Below are 19,313 nucleotides of genomic sequence, written 5' to 3' on the forward strand. Positions count from 1 at the left end.
TTACTTGACGTAACTTAACGTTACTTCACGTTACTTAACGTTACTTCACGTAACTTAACGTTACTTGACGTTAGTTAACGTTACTTGAAGTTACTTGACGTTAGTTAACGTTACTTGACGGTTGCTTGACGTTAGTTGACCTTAGTTAACGTTACTTGACGTTAGTTAACGTTATTTGACGTTACTTGATGTAACTTCACGTTACTTAACGCAACTTGACGTTACTTAACGTTACTTGATGTTACTTGACGTTACTTGACGTTAGTTAACGTTACTTGACCTTACATGACGTTAGTTGACGTTGGTTAACGTTACTTTATGTTAGTTAATGTTACTTAAAGTTACTTAACGTTACTTAACATTACTTGACGTGACCTAATGTTACTTGACGTTACTTAACATTTCTTGACATAACTTAACGTTACTTGATGTTACTTGACGTTACTTGACGTTACTTCACGTCACTTGACGTAACTTAACGTTACTTAACGTTACTTGACGTTAACATAACTTAACGTTAGTTGACGTTAGTTGACGTTAGTTAACGCTACTTGACGTTAGTTAACGTTACTTGACGTTACTTGACGTGACCTAATGTTACTTGACGTTACTTAACGTTACTTGACATCACTTAACGTTACTTGATGTTACTTGATGTTACTTAACGTTACTTGACGTTACTTCACGTTACTTGACGTAACTTAACGTTACTTAATGTTACTTAACGTCACTTAGCGTTACTTCACGTTACTTAACGTTACTTGACGTTACTTCACGTTACTTAACGTTACTTCACGTAACTTAACGTTACTTGACGTTACTTGACGTTACTTAACGTTATTTGACGTAACTTAACGTTACTTGACGTTAGTTAACGTTACTTGACGTTAGTTAACGTTACTTGACGTTACTTGACGTTACTTGACGTTAGTTGACGTTACTTGACGTTAGTTAACGTTACTTGACGTTAGTTAACGTTACTTGACGTTACTTGATGTAACTTCATGTTACTTGATGTTACTTGATGTTACTTAATGTTACTTAACGTTACTTGACGTAAGTTAACGTTACTTAACGTTACTTAACTTAACGTTACTTAACTTTACTTGATGTAACTTAACGTTACTTAACGTTACTTGATGTTAGTTACTTAACGTTACTTAACTTAACTTTACTTAACTTGACGTTACTTAACGTTAGTTACTTAACTTAACGTTACTTAACGTTACTTGATGTTACTTGATGTTACTTGATGTTACTTGACGTAAATTAACGTTACTTAACTTAACGTTACTTAACGTTACTTGATGTAACTTAACATTACTTGACGTTACTTAACGTTACTTCACGTAACTTAACGTTACTTGACGTTACTTAACGTTACTTCACGTTACTTGAAGTAACTTAACGTTACTTGACGTTAGTTAACGTTACGTGACGTTAGTTAACGTTACGTGACGTTAGTTAACGTTACTTGATGTAACTTCACGTTACCTAACGTCACTTGACGTTACTTAACGTTACTTTACGTTACTTGACGTTAGTTAACGTTACTTCACGTTAGTTAACGTTAGTTGACGTTAGATAACGTTACTTGACATTAGTTAACGTTACTTGAAGTTACTTAACTTTACTTAACGTTACTTAACGTTACTTGACGTTCCTTAACGTTACTTAACGTGACGTAATGTTACTTGACATTACTTGACGTTACATAACGTTACCTGACATAACATGACGTTACTTGATGTTACTTAACGTTACTTGACGTTACTTCACGTTACTTGACGTAACTTAACGTTACTTAACGTTACTTAACGTTACTTAATGGTAATTGACGTAACTTAACGTTACTTAACGTTACTTCACGTTACTTAACGTTACTTAACGTTACTTGACGTTACTTAACGTTAGTTAACGCTACCTGACGTTATTTAACGTTACTTGACAGTTACTTGACGTTAGTTGACCTTAGTTAACGTTACTTGACATTAGTTAACGTTATTTGACGTTACTTAACGTTACTTGATGTAACTTCACGTTACTTGACGTTACTTGACGTTACTTGATGCTAGTTAACGTTACTTGACGTTAGTTAATGTTAGTTGACGTTAGTGAACGTTACTTGACATTAGTTAACGTTACTTGACGTTACTTAACGTTATTTGACGTTACTTAATGTTACTTGACATGACGTAATGTTAATTGACGTTACTTGACGTTACTTGACATAACTTAACGTTACTTGATGTTACTTGACGTTACTTGACGTTACTTCACGTTATTTGAAGTAACTTAACGTTACTTAACGTAACTTAACGTTACTTCACGTTACTTAACGTTACTTGACGTAACTTAACGTTACTTGACGTAACTTAACGTTACTTCACGCTACTTAACGTTACTTAACGTTACTTCACGTAACATAACGTTACTTGACGTTAGTTAACGTTACTTGACGTTACTTGACGTTAGTTAACGTTACTTGACGGTTACTTGACGGTTACTTGACCTTAGTTAACGTTACTTGACGTTATTTAACGTTAGTTGACGTTACTTGATGTAACTTCACGTTACTTAACGTTACTTGACGTTACTTAACGTTACTTGACGTTACTTGACGTTAGTTAACGTTACTTGACCTTACTTGAAGTTGGTTAACGTTACTTTACGTTAGTTAACGTTACTTGACGTTACTTAACGTTACTTGACGTTACTTAACGTTACTTGACGTGACCTAATGTTACTTGATGTTACTTAACGTTTCTTGACATAACTTAACGTTACTTGACGTTACTTGATGTTACTTGACGTTACATGACGTTACTTAACGTTACTTGACGTTAACGTAACTTAACGTTACTTGACGTTACTTGAAGTAACTTCACGTAACTTAACGTTACTTGACGTTACTTAACGTTACTTGACGTTACTTAACGTTACTTGACGTTAGTTGACGTTAGTTAACGTTACTTGACGTTAGTTAACGTTACATGAAGTTAGTTAACGTTACTTGATAACACTACTTGACGTTACTTTACGTTACGTGACATTACTTGATGTTAGTTAACGTTACGTGACGTTACTTGATGTGAGGTGACGTTAGTTAACGTTACTTGACGTTAGTTAACGTTACTTGACGTTACTTAACGTTAATTTACGTTACTTGGTGTTACTTAACGTTACTTGACCTGACCTAATGTTACTTGACGTTACTTGACGTTACGTAACGTTACTTGACATAACTTAACGTTACTTGATGTTACTTGGCGTTACTTGACGTTACTTGACGTTACTTCACGTTACTTCACGTTACTTGACGTAACTTAACGTTACTTCATGTTACTTAACATTAACTAACGTTACTTCACGTTACTTGACGTTACTTGACGTTACTTGACGTTACTTGACGTAACTTAACGTTACTTAACGTTACTTCACGTAACTTAACATTACTTGACATTACTTAACGTTACTTCTCGTTACTTGACGTTACTTAACGTTACTTGACGTAACTTAACGTTACTTGACGTTAGTTGACGTAAGTTAACGTTAGTTAACGTTACATGACTTTACTTAACGTTACTTGATGTAACTTCACGTTACTTAACGTTACTTGTCGTTACTTAACGTTACTTGATGTTACTTGACGTTAGTTAACGTTACTTGACGTTACTTGATGTTATTTGACGTTAGTTAACGTTGCTTGTCGTTAGTTCACGTTACTCGACGTTACTTAATGTTACTTAACGTTACTTGACGTTACTTAACGTTACATGATGTGACCTAATGTTACTTGACGTTACTTAAAGTTACTTGACGTTATTTGATGTTACTTGATGTTACTTAACGTAACTTAATTTTACTTGACGTTACTTCACGTTACTTGACGTTACTTAACGTTACTTGATGTTAGTTAACGTTACTTGAGGTTACTTGACGTTAGTTGACGTTAGTTAACGTTACTTGACGTTAGTTAACGTTACTTGACGTTAGTTAACGTTAAGTAACGTTACTTGATGTGACCTAATGTTACTTGAAGTTACTTAACGTTACTTGACATAACTTAACGTTACTTGATGTTACTTGATGTTACTAAACGTTACTTGACGTTACTTGACGTTACTTCACGTTCTTGACGTAAATTAACGTTACTTAACGTTACTTGACTTTACTTAACGTTGCTTCACATTACTTAATGTTACTTAACGTTACTTGACGTAGCTTAACGTTACTTAACGTTCCTTGACGTTACCTAACGTTACTTCACGTTACTTGACGTTACTTAACGTTAGTTGACGTAACTTAACGTTACTTGACATTAGTTGACGTTAGTTAACGTTACTTGACGTGAGTTGACGTTACTTGACGTTAGTTACCGTTTCTTGACGTTAGTTAACGTTACTTGACGTTACGTAACGTTACTTGACGTGACCTAATGTTACTTGACGTTACTTTACCTTACTTAACGTTACTTGACATAACTTAACGTTACTTGATGTTAGTTAACGTAACTTAACGTTACTTGACGTTACTTAACGTTACTTAGCGTTATTTGACGTTAGTTGACGTTAGTTGACGTTAGTGGACATTAGTTGACGTTAATTAACGTTACTTGACGTTAGTTAACGTTACTTAATGTAACTTCATGTTACTTGATGTTACATGATGTTATTTAATGTTACTTGACGTTACTTGATGTTACTTGATGTTTCCTGACGTTACTTGACGTAAGTTAACGTTACTCAACTTAACGTTACATGATGTAACTTAGCGTTACTTGACGTTACTTAACATTACTTCACGTTACTTAACGTAACTTGCCGTAACTTGACGTTACTTGACGTTACTTAACGTTACTTCACGTAACTTAACATTACTTGACGTTACTTCACGTTACTTGACGTTAGTTAACGTCACTTGACGTTAGTTGACGTTAGTTAACGTTACTTGACGTTTGTTAACGTTACATGACGTTACTTAACGTTACTTGATGTAACTTCACGTTACTTAACGTTACTTGACGTTACTAAACGTTACTTGACATTACTTAACGTTACTTGACGTTACTTGACGTTAGTTCACGTTATTTGACGTTAGTTAACGTTACTTAATGTTACTTAACGTTACTTGACGTTACTTAACGTTATTTGACGTGACCTAATATTACTTGACGTTACTTGACGTTACTCAACGTTACTTGACATAACTTAACGTTACTTGATGTTACTTAACGTAACTTAACGTTACTTGACGTTACTTAACGTTACTTAGCGTTAGTTGACGTTACTCAACGTTACTTGACATAACTTAACGTTACTTGATGTTACTTAACATAACTTAACGTTACTTGACGTTACTTAACGTTACTTAGCGTTAGTTGACGTTAGTTAACGTTAGTAAATGTTAGTTAACGTTACTGGACGTTAGTTAACGTTACTTGACGTTACTTGATGTAACTTCATGTTACTTGATGTTAGTTGATGTTACTTAACGTTACATGACGTTACTTGATGTTACTTGATGTTACTTAATGTTACTTGACGTTACTTGACGTTACTTGACGTTACTTGACGTTAGTTGATGTTACTTGACGTAAATTAACGTTACTTAATGTTGCTTAACGTTACTTAACTTAACGTTACTTAACGTTGACGTAACTTAACGTAACTTAACGTTACTTGACGTTACTTAACGTTACTTCACGTTACTTCACGTAACTTAACGTTACTTGAAGTTACTTAACGTTACTTGACGTAACTTAACGTTACTTGACGTTAGTTAACGTCACTTGACGTTAGTCATGACGTTACTTAACGTTACTTGATGTAACTTCACGTTACATAACGTTACTTGACGTTACTTAACGTTACTTAACGTTACTTGACATTACTTGACGTTACTTGCCGTTAGTTAACGTTACTTGGCGTTAGTTAACGTTACTTGACGTTAGTTAATGTTACTTGACGTTACTTAATGTTACTTGACGTTACTTAATGTTACTTGACGTTACTTAACGTTACTTAACGTTACTTGACGTTACTTCACGTTACATAACGTTACTTGACATAACTTAACGTTACTTGATGTTACTTGATGTTACTTAACGTTACTTGACGTTACTTGACGTTACTTCACGTTACTTGACGTTACTTGACGTTATTTAACGTTACTTAACGTTTCTTGACGTTAGTTAACGTAACTTAACGTTACTTGATGTAACTTCACGTTACTTGATGTTACTTAATGTTACTTGATGTTACTTGATGTTACTTAACGTTACTTGACGTTACTTGACATTACTTGATGTAACTTAACTTTACTTAATGTTACTTAATGTTACTTGACGTAACTTAACATTACTTGATGTTACTTAAACGTTACTTCCCGTAAATTAACGTTACTTGACATTACTTAACGTTACTTCACGTTACTTGACGTTACTTAACGTTACTTGACGTAACTTAACGTTAATTGACGTTAATTGACGTTAGTTAACGTTACTTGACGTTAGTTAACGTTACATGATGTTACTTAACGTTACTTGATGTAACTCGACGTTACTTGACGTTACTTGACGTTACTTGACGTTACTTGACGTTAGTTAACGTTAGTTAACGATAGTTGACGTTAGTTAACGTTACTTGACGTTACTTCACGTTACTTGACGTTACTTAACGTTACTTGACGTGACGTAATGTTACTTGACGTTACTTGACGTTACTTAACGTTACTTGACATAACCTAACGTTACTTGATGTTACTTAACGTTACTTGACGTTACTTAACGTTACTTCACGTTACTTAACGTTACTTGACGTTACTTAACGTTACTTCACGTAACTTAACGTTACTTGACGTTACTTAATGTTACTTGACGTTACTTGACGTTAGTTAATGTTTCTTGACATTAGTTGACGTTAGTTAACGTTACTTGATGTTAGTTAACGTTATTTGACGTTACTTAACGTTACTTGATGTAACTTGACGTTACTTGACGTTACTTAACGTTACTTGATGTTAGTTAACGTTACTTGATGTTACTTGACGTTACTTGATGTTAGTTCACGTTACTTGACGTTAGGTAACGTTACTTGACGTAACTTAACGTTACTTCACGTTACTTCACGTTACTTAACGTTACTTGACGTTACTTGACGTAACTTAACGTTACATGACATAACCTAACGTTACTTGATGTTACTTAACGTTACTTGACGTTACTTAACATTACTTCACGTTACTTAACGTTACTTGACGTTACTTAACGTTACTTCATGTAACTTAACGTTACTTGACGTTACTTAATGTTACTTGACGTTACTTGACGTTAGTTAATGTTTCTTGACGTTAGTTGACGTTAGTTAACGTTACTTGATGTTAGTTAACGTTATTTGACATTACTTAACGTTACTTGATGTAACTTGACGTTACTTGACGTTACTTGACGTTACTTAACGTTACTTGACGTTACTTAACGTTACTTGATGTTAGTTAACGTTACTTGATGTTACTTGATGTTACTTGACGTTACTTGATGTTACTTCACGTTACTTGAAGTTAGGCAACGTTACTTGACGTAACTTAACGTTACTTCACGTTGCTTCACGTTACTTAACGTTACTTGACTTTACTTGACTTTACTTAACGTTACTTGACATAACCTAACGTTACTTGATGTTACTTAACGTTACTTGACGTTACTTAATGTTACTTCACGTTACTTAACGTTACTTTACGTTACTTAACGTTACTTCACGTAACTTAACGTTACTTGACGTTACTTAATGTTACTTGACGTTAGTTAATGTTTCTTGACGTTAGTTGACGTTACTTGATGTTAGTTAACGTTATTTGACGTTACTTAATGTTACTTAACGTTACTTGATGTAACTTGACGTTACTTGACGTTACTTGACGTGACCTAATGTTACTTGACGTTACTTAACGTTACTTGATGTTAGTTAACGTTACTTGATGTTACTTGACGTTACTTGATGTTACTTCACGTTACTTGGCGTTAGGTAACGTTACTTGACGTAACTTAACGTTACTTCACGTTACTTGACGTTACTTGACGTAACTTAACGTTACATAACGTTACTTGACGTTACTTGACGTTACTTAATGTTTCTTGACATTAGTTGACGTTAGTTAACGTTACTTGATGTTAGTTAACGTAATTTGACATTACTTAACGTTACTTGATGTAACTTCATGTTACTTAACGTTACTTGACGTTACTTAACGTTACTTGACGTTACTTACCGTTAATTGACGTTAGTTGACGTTAGTTAACGTTACTTGACGTTAGGTAACGTTACTTGACGTTACTTAACTTTACTTAACATTACTTGACGTTACTTAACGTTACTTGACGTGACCTAATGTTACTTGACGTTACTTAACGTTACTTGACATAACTTAATGTTACTTAATGTTACTTAACGTCACTTGACGTTACTTCACGTTACTTAACGTAACTTAACGTTAACATAACTTAACGTTACTTGATGTTACTTGACATTACTTGACGTCACTTGACGTTACTTGACGTAACTTGACGTTACTTGTAACGACCCGTCCTTATCCACCTGGACGAAGTCATCAACATTTGGTCCCATTGCGATGATCGACTCCAAGTAATGTCCTTAAATTGAGCAAATGCATAGCGGAAGACTTAATTCGTACCTGAGAATAAACATGCTTTAAAGTGTCAACCAAAAGGTTGGTGAGTTCATAGGTTTATCATAACAATCATTTCAATATTTTAATAGACCACAAGATTTTATAATCATAAACATAATACACTCGCAAGTGTATGTAAAGCATTCTACGTGGTTGAGCACTTGGTAACCATACTTAACATTTAATCACGTCGCATATTCCCTTTATTATGAAATCTCACTACACCGTACCAAGTGTAGTCACCGAAACGAAGTACTGTGCAACCGTTGAATACTGGTCGTCCAGTCCGGTTGGAGTTGTCAGGCCCGATAGATCTATCAACAGGATTCACGTTTACAATACCACATGTAAATAGTAGTTACCAAGCTACAGGGAAGTATGCTAGTGGTACAACTCAACGTAGAATATATTTTTAAGTACTTGTGTCTATTTCGTAAACATTTATAAAAGCAGCGCATGTATTCTCAGCCCAAAATATATATTGCAAAAGCAATTAAAAAGGGAGCAAATGAAACTCACCAAATGTATTTTGTAGTAAAAATACATATGACTATATTGAACAATGCAGGGTTGGCCTCGGATCCACGAACCTATATCAAGTATATATATTAACACGTATAGTTGTAATCAAATAGTTTCATATACTAATTATATAATTCTTATATATTTAGTGTTGTAGTTATATAACTAAATTTCAATTAAGATATATATATATACTTCTTATATATTATATCTTCAGTTATATATTATATATATATTTATTTTGTAAAATAATTAATATTTTAACCTATAGTTATATTAAATTATATATATTTATATTATTAATTGTTATTATATCAAAAATTATAATTCGTTATATGTAATATTTATAAAATAAAGGTTAATAGGTTTAACATAAAATTTTATGTAATATTACTATAAGTATATAATATTTATATGTTATATAAAGATAATACCATTTATGGTAACAATTATGATAATTCTAATAATATTAAAATGATAATTTTAATATTGATGATAAAAATAATAATAATAATATTAGTAATGATAATAAAAATGATAGTTTTTAATAATAATAATAATAATAATAATAATAATAATAATAATAATAATAATAATAACAATAATAATAATAATAAAAAAAAGAAGTCTACCTTCAAAACAAGCTTAAAAAGAATTAAATGCTATAGCATGGAATCGAACCCGCGATCTCTCGGTTAAACACAAACATACTTAACCATCACTCTGTCCAATTCTTTCTTACTTTATTTATATTCAAAATTCATTTAAACTCTTTGTTTCTGTTTCTTTCTCCTTCATCAGGATCCAAACGACAGAAAACCGATATACATATCAAGTATAAAATTTTTAATTTGGATGTTAAACTTAAACGGAAACAATCTATTATTTGTTGAATTGATTTAACAGGAGGTAATAAATAAACAAAAGGAAACAAGCAGTAGCAGGACTCGATATACACTTCAAGAACTCAAAATCAAATTTTAAAATTGGGACTCAATTAGGTTAAGGTTTCAACATGAATTAGATTTCAAATCATATTTAGAAACTTTCTGAATCATTTAATTAACTTGAAATATAATTACGAGTTCGAATTTCTACCAAGAATAACTATTGACTTTTTTTTAATTTAACATTGACTTTAAAATTAACGATCCATATGAGGAATTGGGTATTCAAACTTTACATATAGTTTGAATATATGATTCCTAACAAAATAGCAATTTTAGTTTTTCTTTAATTGATTCAAAATAGAGTGTTGGATTTAACCTGTTGTGACAGAGGAACCGAACTCGTTTCTCTGGTTCTGTTTAATTTACGAAAGAATAACAGAAACTAAGTATGGAGTGAAATTAGATGATTGATGCAGCAATCGAAAACTGATAGGAGTTATTTTTATTGTGAAGGGGATCCTCGACAAAGAATCACGAGTACACAGAGTTGCTGGATAGAAAACAAAAAAAAATCTGATAGCGATTTAACTAGATGTATAACACGTGTATTATATTATATCATTAATAAATATCAGTGTTTTATTTATCTGTAATCATATATTTGCATTTATATTGATATATTATAATTAATCTTAATAATTAATAAATATATTACTATTATTAATACTTTAAATATGGTAATAGTAATAAAAATAACAATAATCTAATAATAATAAAATTAATAATATTATTAAGGATAATGATAACAATAATAAATTGTGTTATTTTTATAATAACTTTATATTATTAATATTGATTTTTTTTTAATGATAATGGTAATAAAAAAAAAATCTTAATAATAACAAAAATCATAAATTTTACTAGTATATATAATAATACTAATATTAATAATGATACAATAATATTAGTAATTAAATGTATCAAATTTTTTTGTGTATATATATATATATATTTCAAGTACTACACTCTTAATTATGTTTTTAAATAACTAGTTTAAGTTTTCTCTCACAATAATAGCTCTCTTATGTATTTAATTTGAAATGTACAATTTGTTACATGTACTTATTTACATATACACTTTTGTTTACATTTAAAGGTTCGTGAATCGTCGGGAATAGTCAAGGTCAAATGCATATATGAATATTGTTTTTCCAAAATTTTCTAAACTCAGCATTACATACTTTGCTTATCGTATCGAAAACATATAAAGATCAAGTTTAAATTTTGGTCGAAATTTCTGGATCGTGACAGTACCTACCCGTTAAAGAAATTTCGTCCTGAAATTTGATCGAGGTTGTCATGGCTAACAATAAAAATGTTTTTATGATGAATATGAGTTGATAATTAGAGTTTTATCATTATTGACTAATATAGATAAAACGATTCGATTATGTGAAGCGTATGAGTGGAGCTATCACAAAAGATCGAGATAGAGGTTTAACTTTTGACGTAGTCATGGTGAATTTTTGGAAAATAAGGTTCGTCTTAACTTTTGACGTTGTCTCGATTAAATTCCGGAATTCAAGGGATTTAAAAGAAAATCTTGGAAATCTATAGGATTTGATTCTTCGGGATTTATGGAAAATTAGGATCCTCTTTAATTTAATGCGATTATCTGTCTCGATTGCTTTGTCTGGTATCTTCTCTATAAATGAACTTCGTTCGTTCCATTATTTTCACACTCCAATTCTTTCTTTCTCGATCCATACTTTCAAACGATTGTGAAAATGCTTAATCTAGTTCTGATCCTTGTCCTCATCCTTACTATCGCAACATTCATTCTCCTTTTTCAACTTCCACCATAGGAATCTACTTTCTTCTACTTCGCCTTTGGGGTTATAGTGTTTTTAATTCTCCTGTGTCTTTATTTTGCTATACGCATTGATATACACGGTTTGTAATTCCTGTTTTTGTGATCGGATTTATATTTTCCTGTATTCTTATGAGCTCCATGCTCTGGTTTTTTTTCTTCCCGACTCCAAGTCAAGCGAATAATGATTCAGAATTCGTAGATATAGAGTTTCGAATGATTATAATGTTCTAAGCAGGGTGGAACGTGATAGTACGATTTGATTTTCAAATTTATCAACATCACGGAAGATAGAACCATCAAGAATACATTTTCTTGATATGTTCAGAGGTTAAGTAAAATGAAAGAGTTATGTAACATGACACATGATGACGTTATGATCTGTGAATCATCATGTTCCAATAGAACTCTCAGCATGACTTACTGTAATATAATCACGTTGGCCAAGTGTCATTATATTATACTAACTCATGCTTCAATTCCCTACACTTCTCTAGAAACCATTCATATTTTAAATTCGAAGGTTCGCAGAATATAGAAACTAATAGTTTCTCATATGATGTAACACTGATAGCTCAAAGAGATAAATGATTTCAGATAAGATTAGTTATGAAAATATATTCAGAAATATCGAGGATATTTATAATGAAAGATACGATAATATATTTGAATATCTATGATTAGAGGATGATGGAGACTATTGTCCGCAAGGGTTTAGAGTAAGCAGCAAGATATTCGCTAAAGACTTCAGCAGGGATTGAATTATTTGGATTCTTTGAAGTCAAACTTATTCTTTGTGATTTGTTCACGACTTCCTTCATAGTTTCGCATAATCCGCTTTTCGGTACCAAATTTTCTATTGAGTGTTTCCAATACTCCATTCTTTATCATCAATTTTTGGCCATTAAGACCATCTACAACATGCTGCTTCATCAGCATTTTCAAAGTTAACGGATCTGGATCATCGGTTATCAAACCAAGGGTTTTCAAGAATATTGAAGGTTTTTAGATGATTAAACGCTGATTGTGATTGTCAAGATACAAAGGATGTTTAGGATAAAGTCAAGTGGCAAACTTGAAGAATTGTTTAGTTTCATATGTTATAATCAATATTTTAATCCATTTTAATTGTCCAATATTATTAGTCCACAGTCGATAGTCCACAGTTAACAGTCCAATAATTCATATATAGTTTAATATATAATATTCGAATTAATACGTTTCGTGACCCGTATACGTCTCAGACTCGATCACAACTCAAACTATATATATTATTGTAGAATCAACCTCAACCCTGTATAGCTAACTCCCGCATTACTGCATATAGAGTGTCTATGGTTATTCCAAATAATATATATAGATGCGTCGATATGATATGTCAAAACCTTGTATACGTGTCCTGATATTTAAAGTACGTAAAAATAAATAACAAAAATTAAATGACGATAAATAAAGTGCGTAAAGTAAATAACAGAAATTAAATGACGATAAATAAAATTGCGAGAATGTAAATTGCGATAAATAAATTGCGATAAATAAAATGTAATCAGTTAGCTAGGAACAATTAGCTAGGAACAGTTAGCGTGGATTCTTAAAAACATTTTTCTCGTAGTTAATTTGTTTGTTTCTAACAAATTTTATTTTGTCCAGTGTTTTCTTCATTATGCCACTTGTTGGATTCTGATAGATCAAAATCCAAATATGAAATTGAATGAAAATGGTTATTCTGTGGTGAACGGATACGTATATCGGTGGTTGTAAATAGGATCGTAAATGACTATTGAATTAGATTTGGAAGAATGTACAATATACTTATTAATGTGAAATCTAAATATTCATCGGGTATTACCTACCCGTTAAAATATTTTCACCATCAACAGTTTGTACAAAAGAATTTTTAATTACAATCTTTATGAAAACATATATACATATATATATTTTCTTCAGATGTAATCATGGATTTAATGAGTTAATATGATATTAAACACATTTGATTTATCGTTAATACTAGATTACATAATCTCTAAAACCTTAGAAATTTCATAATTGCCATGTCGAACGAAGACAATCGATGTAAAACGATATGTGAAACGAAGATAAGGTAGATAGAACGATACGTAGAATGATGATTATGCTCGAGGTACAGAATGAGATGTTGAGGCATGTGATGTTGAAACTTGGGTTGTTGGTGGCACTGGTGTTGATGTTGGTGGTACTGTTGGTGCCGGTGATGTTGCTGAAGTTGGTAGGTTTTGCACCATATTTTCCAAAGCTACTACTCGAGCACGAAGTTCGTTGACTTCTTCTACTAACCCTGGCTGGTTATCAGTGTGAGGTGGAGGTTGGATATCTTCTCTAGTTCTGTTCATGGTAGCCTCAAGACGAAAAATTCTCACAAAGAGGGTATAAACAGTGTTGCGAACAGGTTCGCCGGTGAGCGGGTCGAGTACTCCGACATTAGGCAGTAGATTCGGCTCATGATATGGAGTACCTTCTTCCCTTCTCCATAAGGTGAGTATGTCCCGAACCCACCCCCATTTTCTCCAATAATCACGGTAGTTGATCGGGTGGTGCGCTCCAGTCACGCTGTCTTCGGAGCTGGAGGAACTTGGTCTATTCGAAGAGGCCATCTTACGCGATCGCAGAAAGTGATGAAATGATTCTTGTTATGAATTGAGGGCTGAATATTGGATGATATCCTAATTACATAGACTATATGTATATAGTACATAAGATTTCGTAGATTACGGAGAGAATTAAGGAAACGTGTCAGATAAAGTCTATAGTAATAGATACGCTAAGATATGAATTAGCAGATACGCTAAGATATGAATTTATCTGTACACCATTCATGCAATCCAGGCAGTAAGATATGTCTAGATTAAGTATGATAAGCAAATAATTCCCTAAGAATGATAAGCAGGAAATTTTTGACACGGAATGATAAGCAAAACTTTTGACACGCAGACATGGTCGAAGTTCAGACTCACTAATGCATCTAATCAACTATCAGTTAGACATACTAATGCACGACCTGGTTCGCTAAGACCACCGCTCTGATACCACCTGTAACGACCCGTCCTTATCCACCTGGACGAAGTCATCAACATTTGGTCCCATTGCGATGATCGACTCCAAGTAATGTCCTTAAATTGAGCAAATGCACAGCGGAAGACTTAATTCATACCTGAGAATAAACATGCTTTAAAGTGTCAACCAAAAGGTTGGTGAGTTCATAGGTTTATCATAACAATCATTTCAATATTTTAATAGACCACAAGATTTTATAATCATAAACATAATACACTCGCAAGTGTATGTAAAGCATTCTAAGTGATTGAGCACTTGGTAACCATACTTAACATTTAATCACGTCGCATATTCCCTTTATTATGAAATCTCACTACACCGTACCAAGTGTAGTCACCGAAACGAAGTACTGTGCAACCGTTGAATACTGGTCGTCCAGTCCGGTTGGGGTTGTCAGGCCCGATAGATCTATCAACAGGATTCGCGTTTACAATACCACATGTAAATAGTAGTTACTAAGCTACAGGGAAGTATGCTAGTGGTACAACTCAACGTAGAATATATTTTTAAGTACTTGTGTCTATTTCGTAAACATTTATAAAAGCAGCGCATGTATTCTCAGCCCAAAATATATATTGCAAAAGCAATTAAAAAGGAAGCAAATGAAACTCACCAAATGTATTTTGTAGTAAAAATACATATGACTTTATTGAACAATGCAGGGTTGGCCTCGGATCCACGAACCTATATCAAGTATATATATTAACACGTATAGTTGTAATCAAATAGTTTCATATACTAATTATATAATTCTTATATATTTAGTGTTGTAGTTATATAACTAAATTTCAATTAAGATATATATATATATACTTCTTATATATTATATCTTCAGTTATATATTATATATATTTATTTTGTAAAATAATTAATATTTTAACCTATAGTTATATTAAATTATATATATTTATATTATTAATTGTTATTATATCAAAAATTATAATTCGTTATATGTAATATTTATAAAATAAAGGTTAATAGGTTTAACATAAAACTTTATGTAATATTACTATAAGTATATAATATTTATATGTTATATAAAGATAATACCATTTATGGTAACAATTATGATAATTCTAGTAATATTAAAATGATAATTTTAATATCGATGATAAAAATAATAATAATAATATTAGTAATGATAATAAAAATGATAGTTTTTAATAATAATAATAATAATAATAATAATAATAATAATAATAATAATAATAATAATAATAATAAAAAAAGAAGTCTACCTTCAAAACAAGCTTAAAAAGAATTAAATGCCATAGCATGGAATAGAACCCGCGATCTCTCGGTTAAACACAAACATACTTAACCATCACTCTGTCCAATTCTTTCTTACTTTATTTATATTCAAAATTCATTTAAACTCTTTGTTTCTGTTTCTTTCTCCTTCATCAGGATCCAAACGACAGAAAACCGATATACATATCAAGTATAAAATTTTTAATTTGGATGTTAAACTTAAACGGAAACAATCTATTATTTGTTGAATTGATTTAACAGGAGGTAATAAATAAACAAAAGGAAACAAGCAGTAGCAGGACTCGATATACACTTCAAGAACTCAAAATCAAATTTTAAAATTGGGACTCAATTAGGTTAAGGTTTCAACATGAATTAGATTTCAAATCATATTTAGAAACTTTCTGAATCATTTAATTAACTTGAAATATAATTACGAGTTCGAATTTCTACCAAGAACAACTATTGACTTTTTTTTTAATTTAACATTGACTTTAAAATTAACGATCCATATGAGGAATTGGGTACTCAAACTTTGCATATAGTTTGAATATATGATTCCTAACAAAATAGCAATTTTAGTTTTTCTTTAATTGATTCAAAATAGAGTGTTGGATTTAACCTGTTGTGACAGAGGAACCGAACTCGTTTCTCTGGTTCTGTTTAATTTACGAAAGAATAACAGAAACTAAGTATGGAGTGAAATTAGATGATTGATGCAGCAATCGAAAACTGATAGGAGTTGTTTTTATTGTGAAGGGGATCCTCGACAAAGAATCACGAGTACACAGAGTTGCTGGATAGAAAACAAAAAAAAAAATCTGATAGCGATTTAACTAGATGTATAACACGTGTATTATATTATATCATTAATAAATATCAGTGTTTTATTTATCTGTAATCATATATTTGCATTTATATTGATATATTATAATTAATCTTAATAATTAATAAATATATTACTATTATTAATACTTTAAATATGGTAATAGTAATAAAAATAGCAATAATCTAATAATAATAAAATTAATAATATTATTAAGGATAATGATAACAATAATAAATTGTGTTATTTTTATAATAACTTTATATTATTAATATTGATTTTTTTTAATGATAATGGTAATAAAAAAAAAAATCTTAATAATAACAAAAATCATAAATTTTACTAGTATATATAATAATACTAATATTAATAATGATACAATAATATTAGTAATTAAATGTATCAAATTTTTTTGTGTATATATATATATTTCAAGTACTACACTCTTAATTATGTTTTTAAATAACTAGTTTAAGTTTTCTCTCACAATAATAGCTCTATTATGTATTTAATTTGAAATGTACAATTTGTTACATGTACTTATTTACATATACACTTTTGTTTACATTTAAAGGTTCGTGAATCGTCGAAAACATAAAAAGATCAAGTTTAAATTTTGGTCGAAATTTCCGGATCGTGACATTACTTAACGATACTTCACGTTACTTTACGTTATTTTACGTTACTTGACGTTACTTAATGTTACTTGACGTTAGTTGGCGTTAGTTAACGTTACTTGACGTTAGTTAACGTTACATGCTGTTACTTAACGTTACTTGACATTACTTGAAGTTAATTAACGTTACTTGACGTTAGTTAACGTTACCGAACGTTACTTGACGTTAGTTAACGTTACTTGACGTTACTTAACGTTACTTAACGTTACTTGTCGTTACGTAACGTTACTCGACGTGACGTAATGTTACTTGACGTTACTTGACGTTACTTAACGTTACTTGACATAACTTAAAGTTACTTGATGTTACTTAACGTTACTTGACGTTACTTCACGTTACTTGACGTAACTTAACGTTACTTCACGTTACTTCACGTTACTTGATGTAAATTAACGTTACATAATGTTACTTAACGTTGCTTAACGTTACTTCACTTTACTTGACTTTACTTAACGTTAATTAACGTTACTTGACGTGACCTAATGTTACTTGACGTTACTTGACGTTACTTAACGTTACTTGACATAACTTAACGTTACATGATGTTACTTAACGTTACTTGAGGTTACTTGACGTTACTTGACTTTACTTCACGTTACTTGACGTTACTTCACGTTACTTGACGTTACTTAACGTTACTTCACGTTACTTAACGTTACTTGACGTTACTTGACGTTACTTAACGTTACTTGACGTAAATTCACGTTACTTAACGTTACTTAACGTTACTTGACGTAACTTAACATTACTTAACGTTACTTGACGTTACTTAACGTTACTTAACGTAACTTAACGTTACTTGACGTTACTTAATGTTACTTGACGTTACTTGACATTACTTAACGTTACTTGATGTAACTTCACGTTACATAACGTTACTTGACATTACTTGACGTTAGTTAACGTTACATGACGTTAGTGGACGTTCGTTGACGTTAGTTAACGTTACTTGACGTTAGTTAACGTTACTTGACGTAACTTCATGTTACTTGATGTTACTTAACGTTACTTGATGTTACTTAACGTTACTTGATGTTACTTGACGTTACTTGACGTAAGTTAACGTTACTTAACTTAACGTTACTTAACGTTACTCAACGTTACTTGACGTAACTTGACGTTACTTGACGTTACTTAACGTTACTTCACGTAACTTAACGTTACTTCACGTAACTTAACGTTACTTCACGTAACTTGACGTTACTTCACGTTACTTGACGTAACTTAACGTTACTTGACGTTAGTTAACGTTACTTGACGTTAGTTAACATTACATGACGTTACTTAACGTTACTTGATGTAACTTCACGTTACTTAACGTTACTTGACGTTACTTAACGTTAATTGACGTTACTTGACGTTACTTGACGTTAGTTAACGTTACTTGACGTTAGTTAACGTTAGTTGACGTTAGTTAACGTTACATGACGTTACTTAACGTTACTTGATGTAACCTCACGTTACTTAACGTTACTTGACGTTACTTGACGTTAGTTAAT

Source organism: Rutidosis leptorrhynchoides, chromosome 5 (genome assembly GCF_046630445.1).
Source record: "Rutidosis leptorrhynchoides isolate AG116_Rl617_1_P2 chromosome 5, CSIRO_AGI_Rlap_v1, whole genome shotgun sequence".
In the NCBI taxonomy this organism is placed as follows: domain Eukaryota; kingdom Viridiplantae; phylum Streptophyta; class Magnoliopsida; order Asterales; family Asteraceae; genus Rutidosis; species Rutidosis leptorrhynchoides.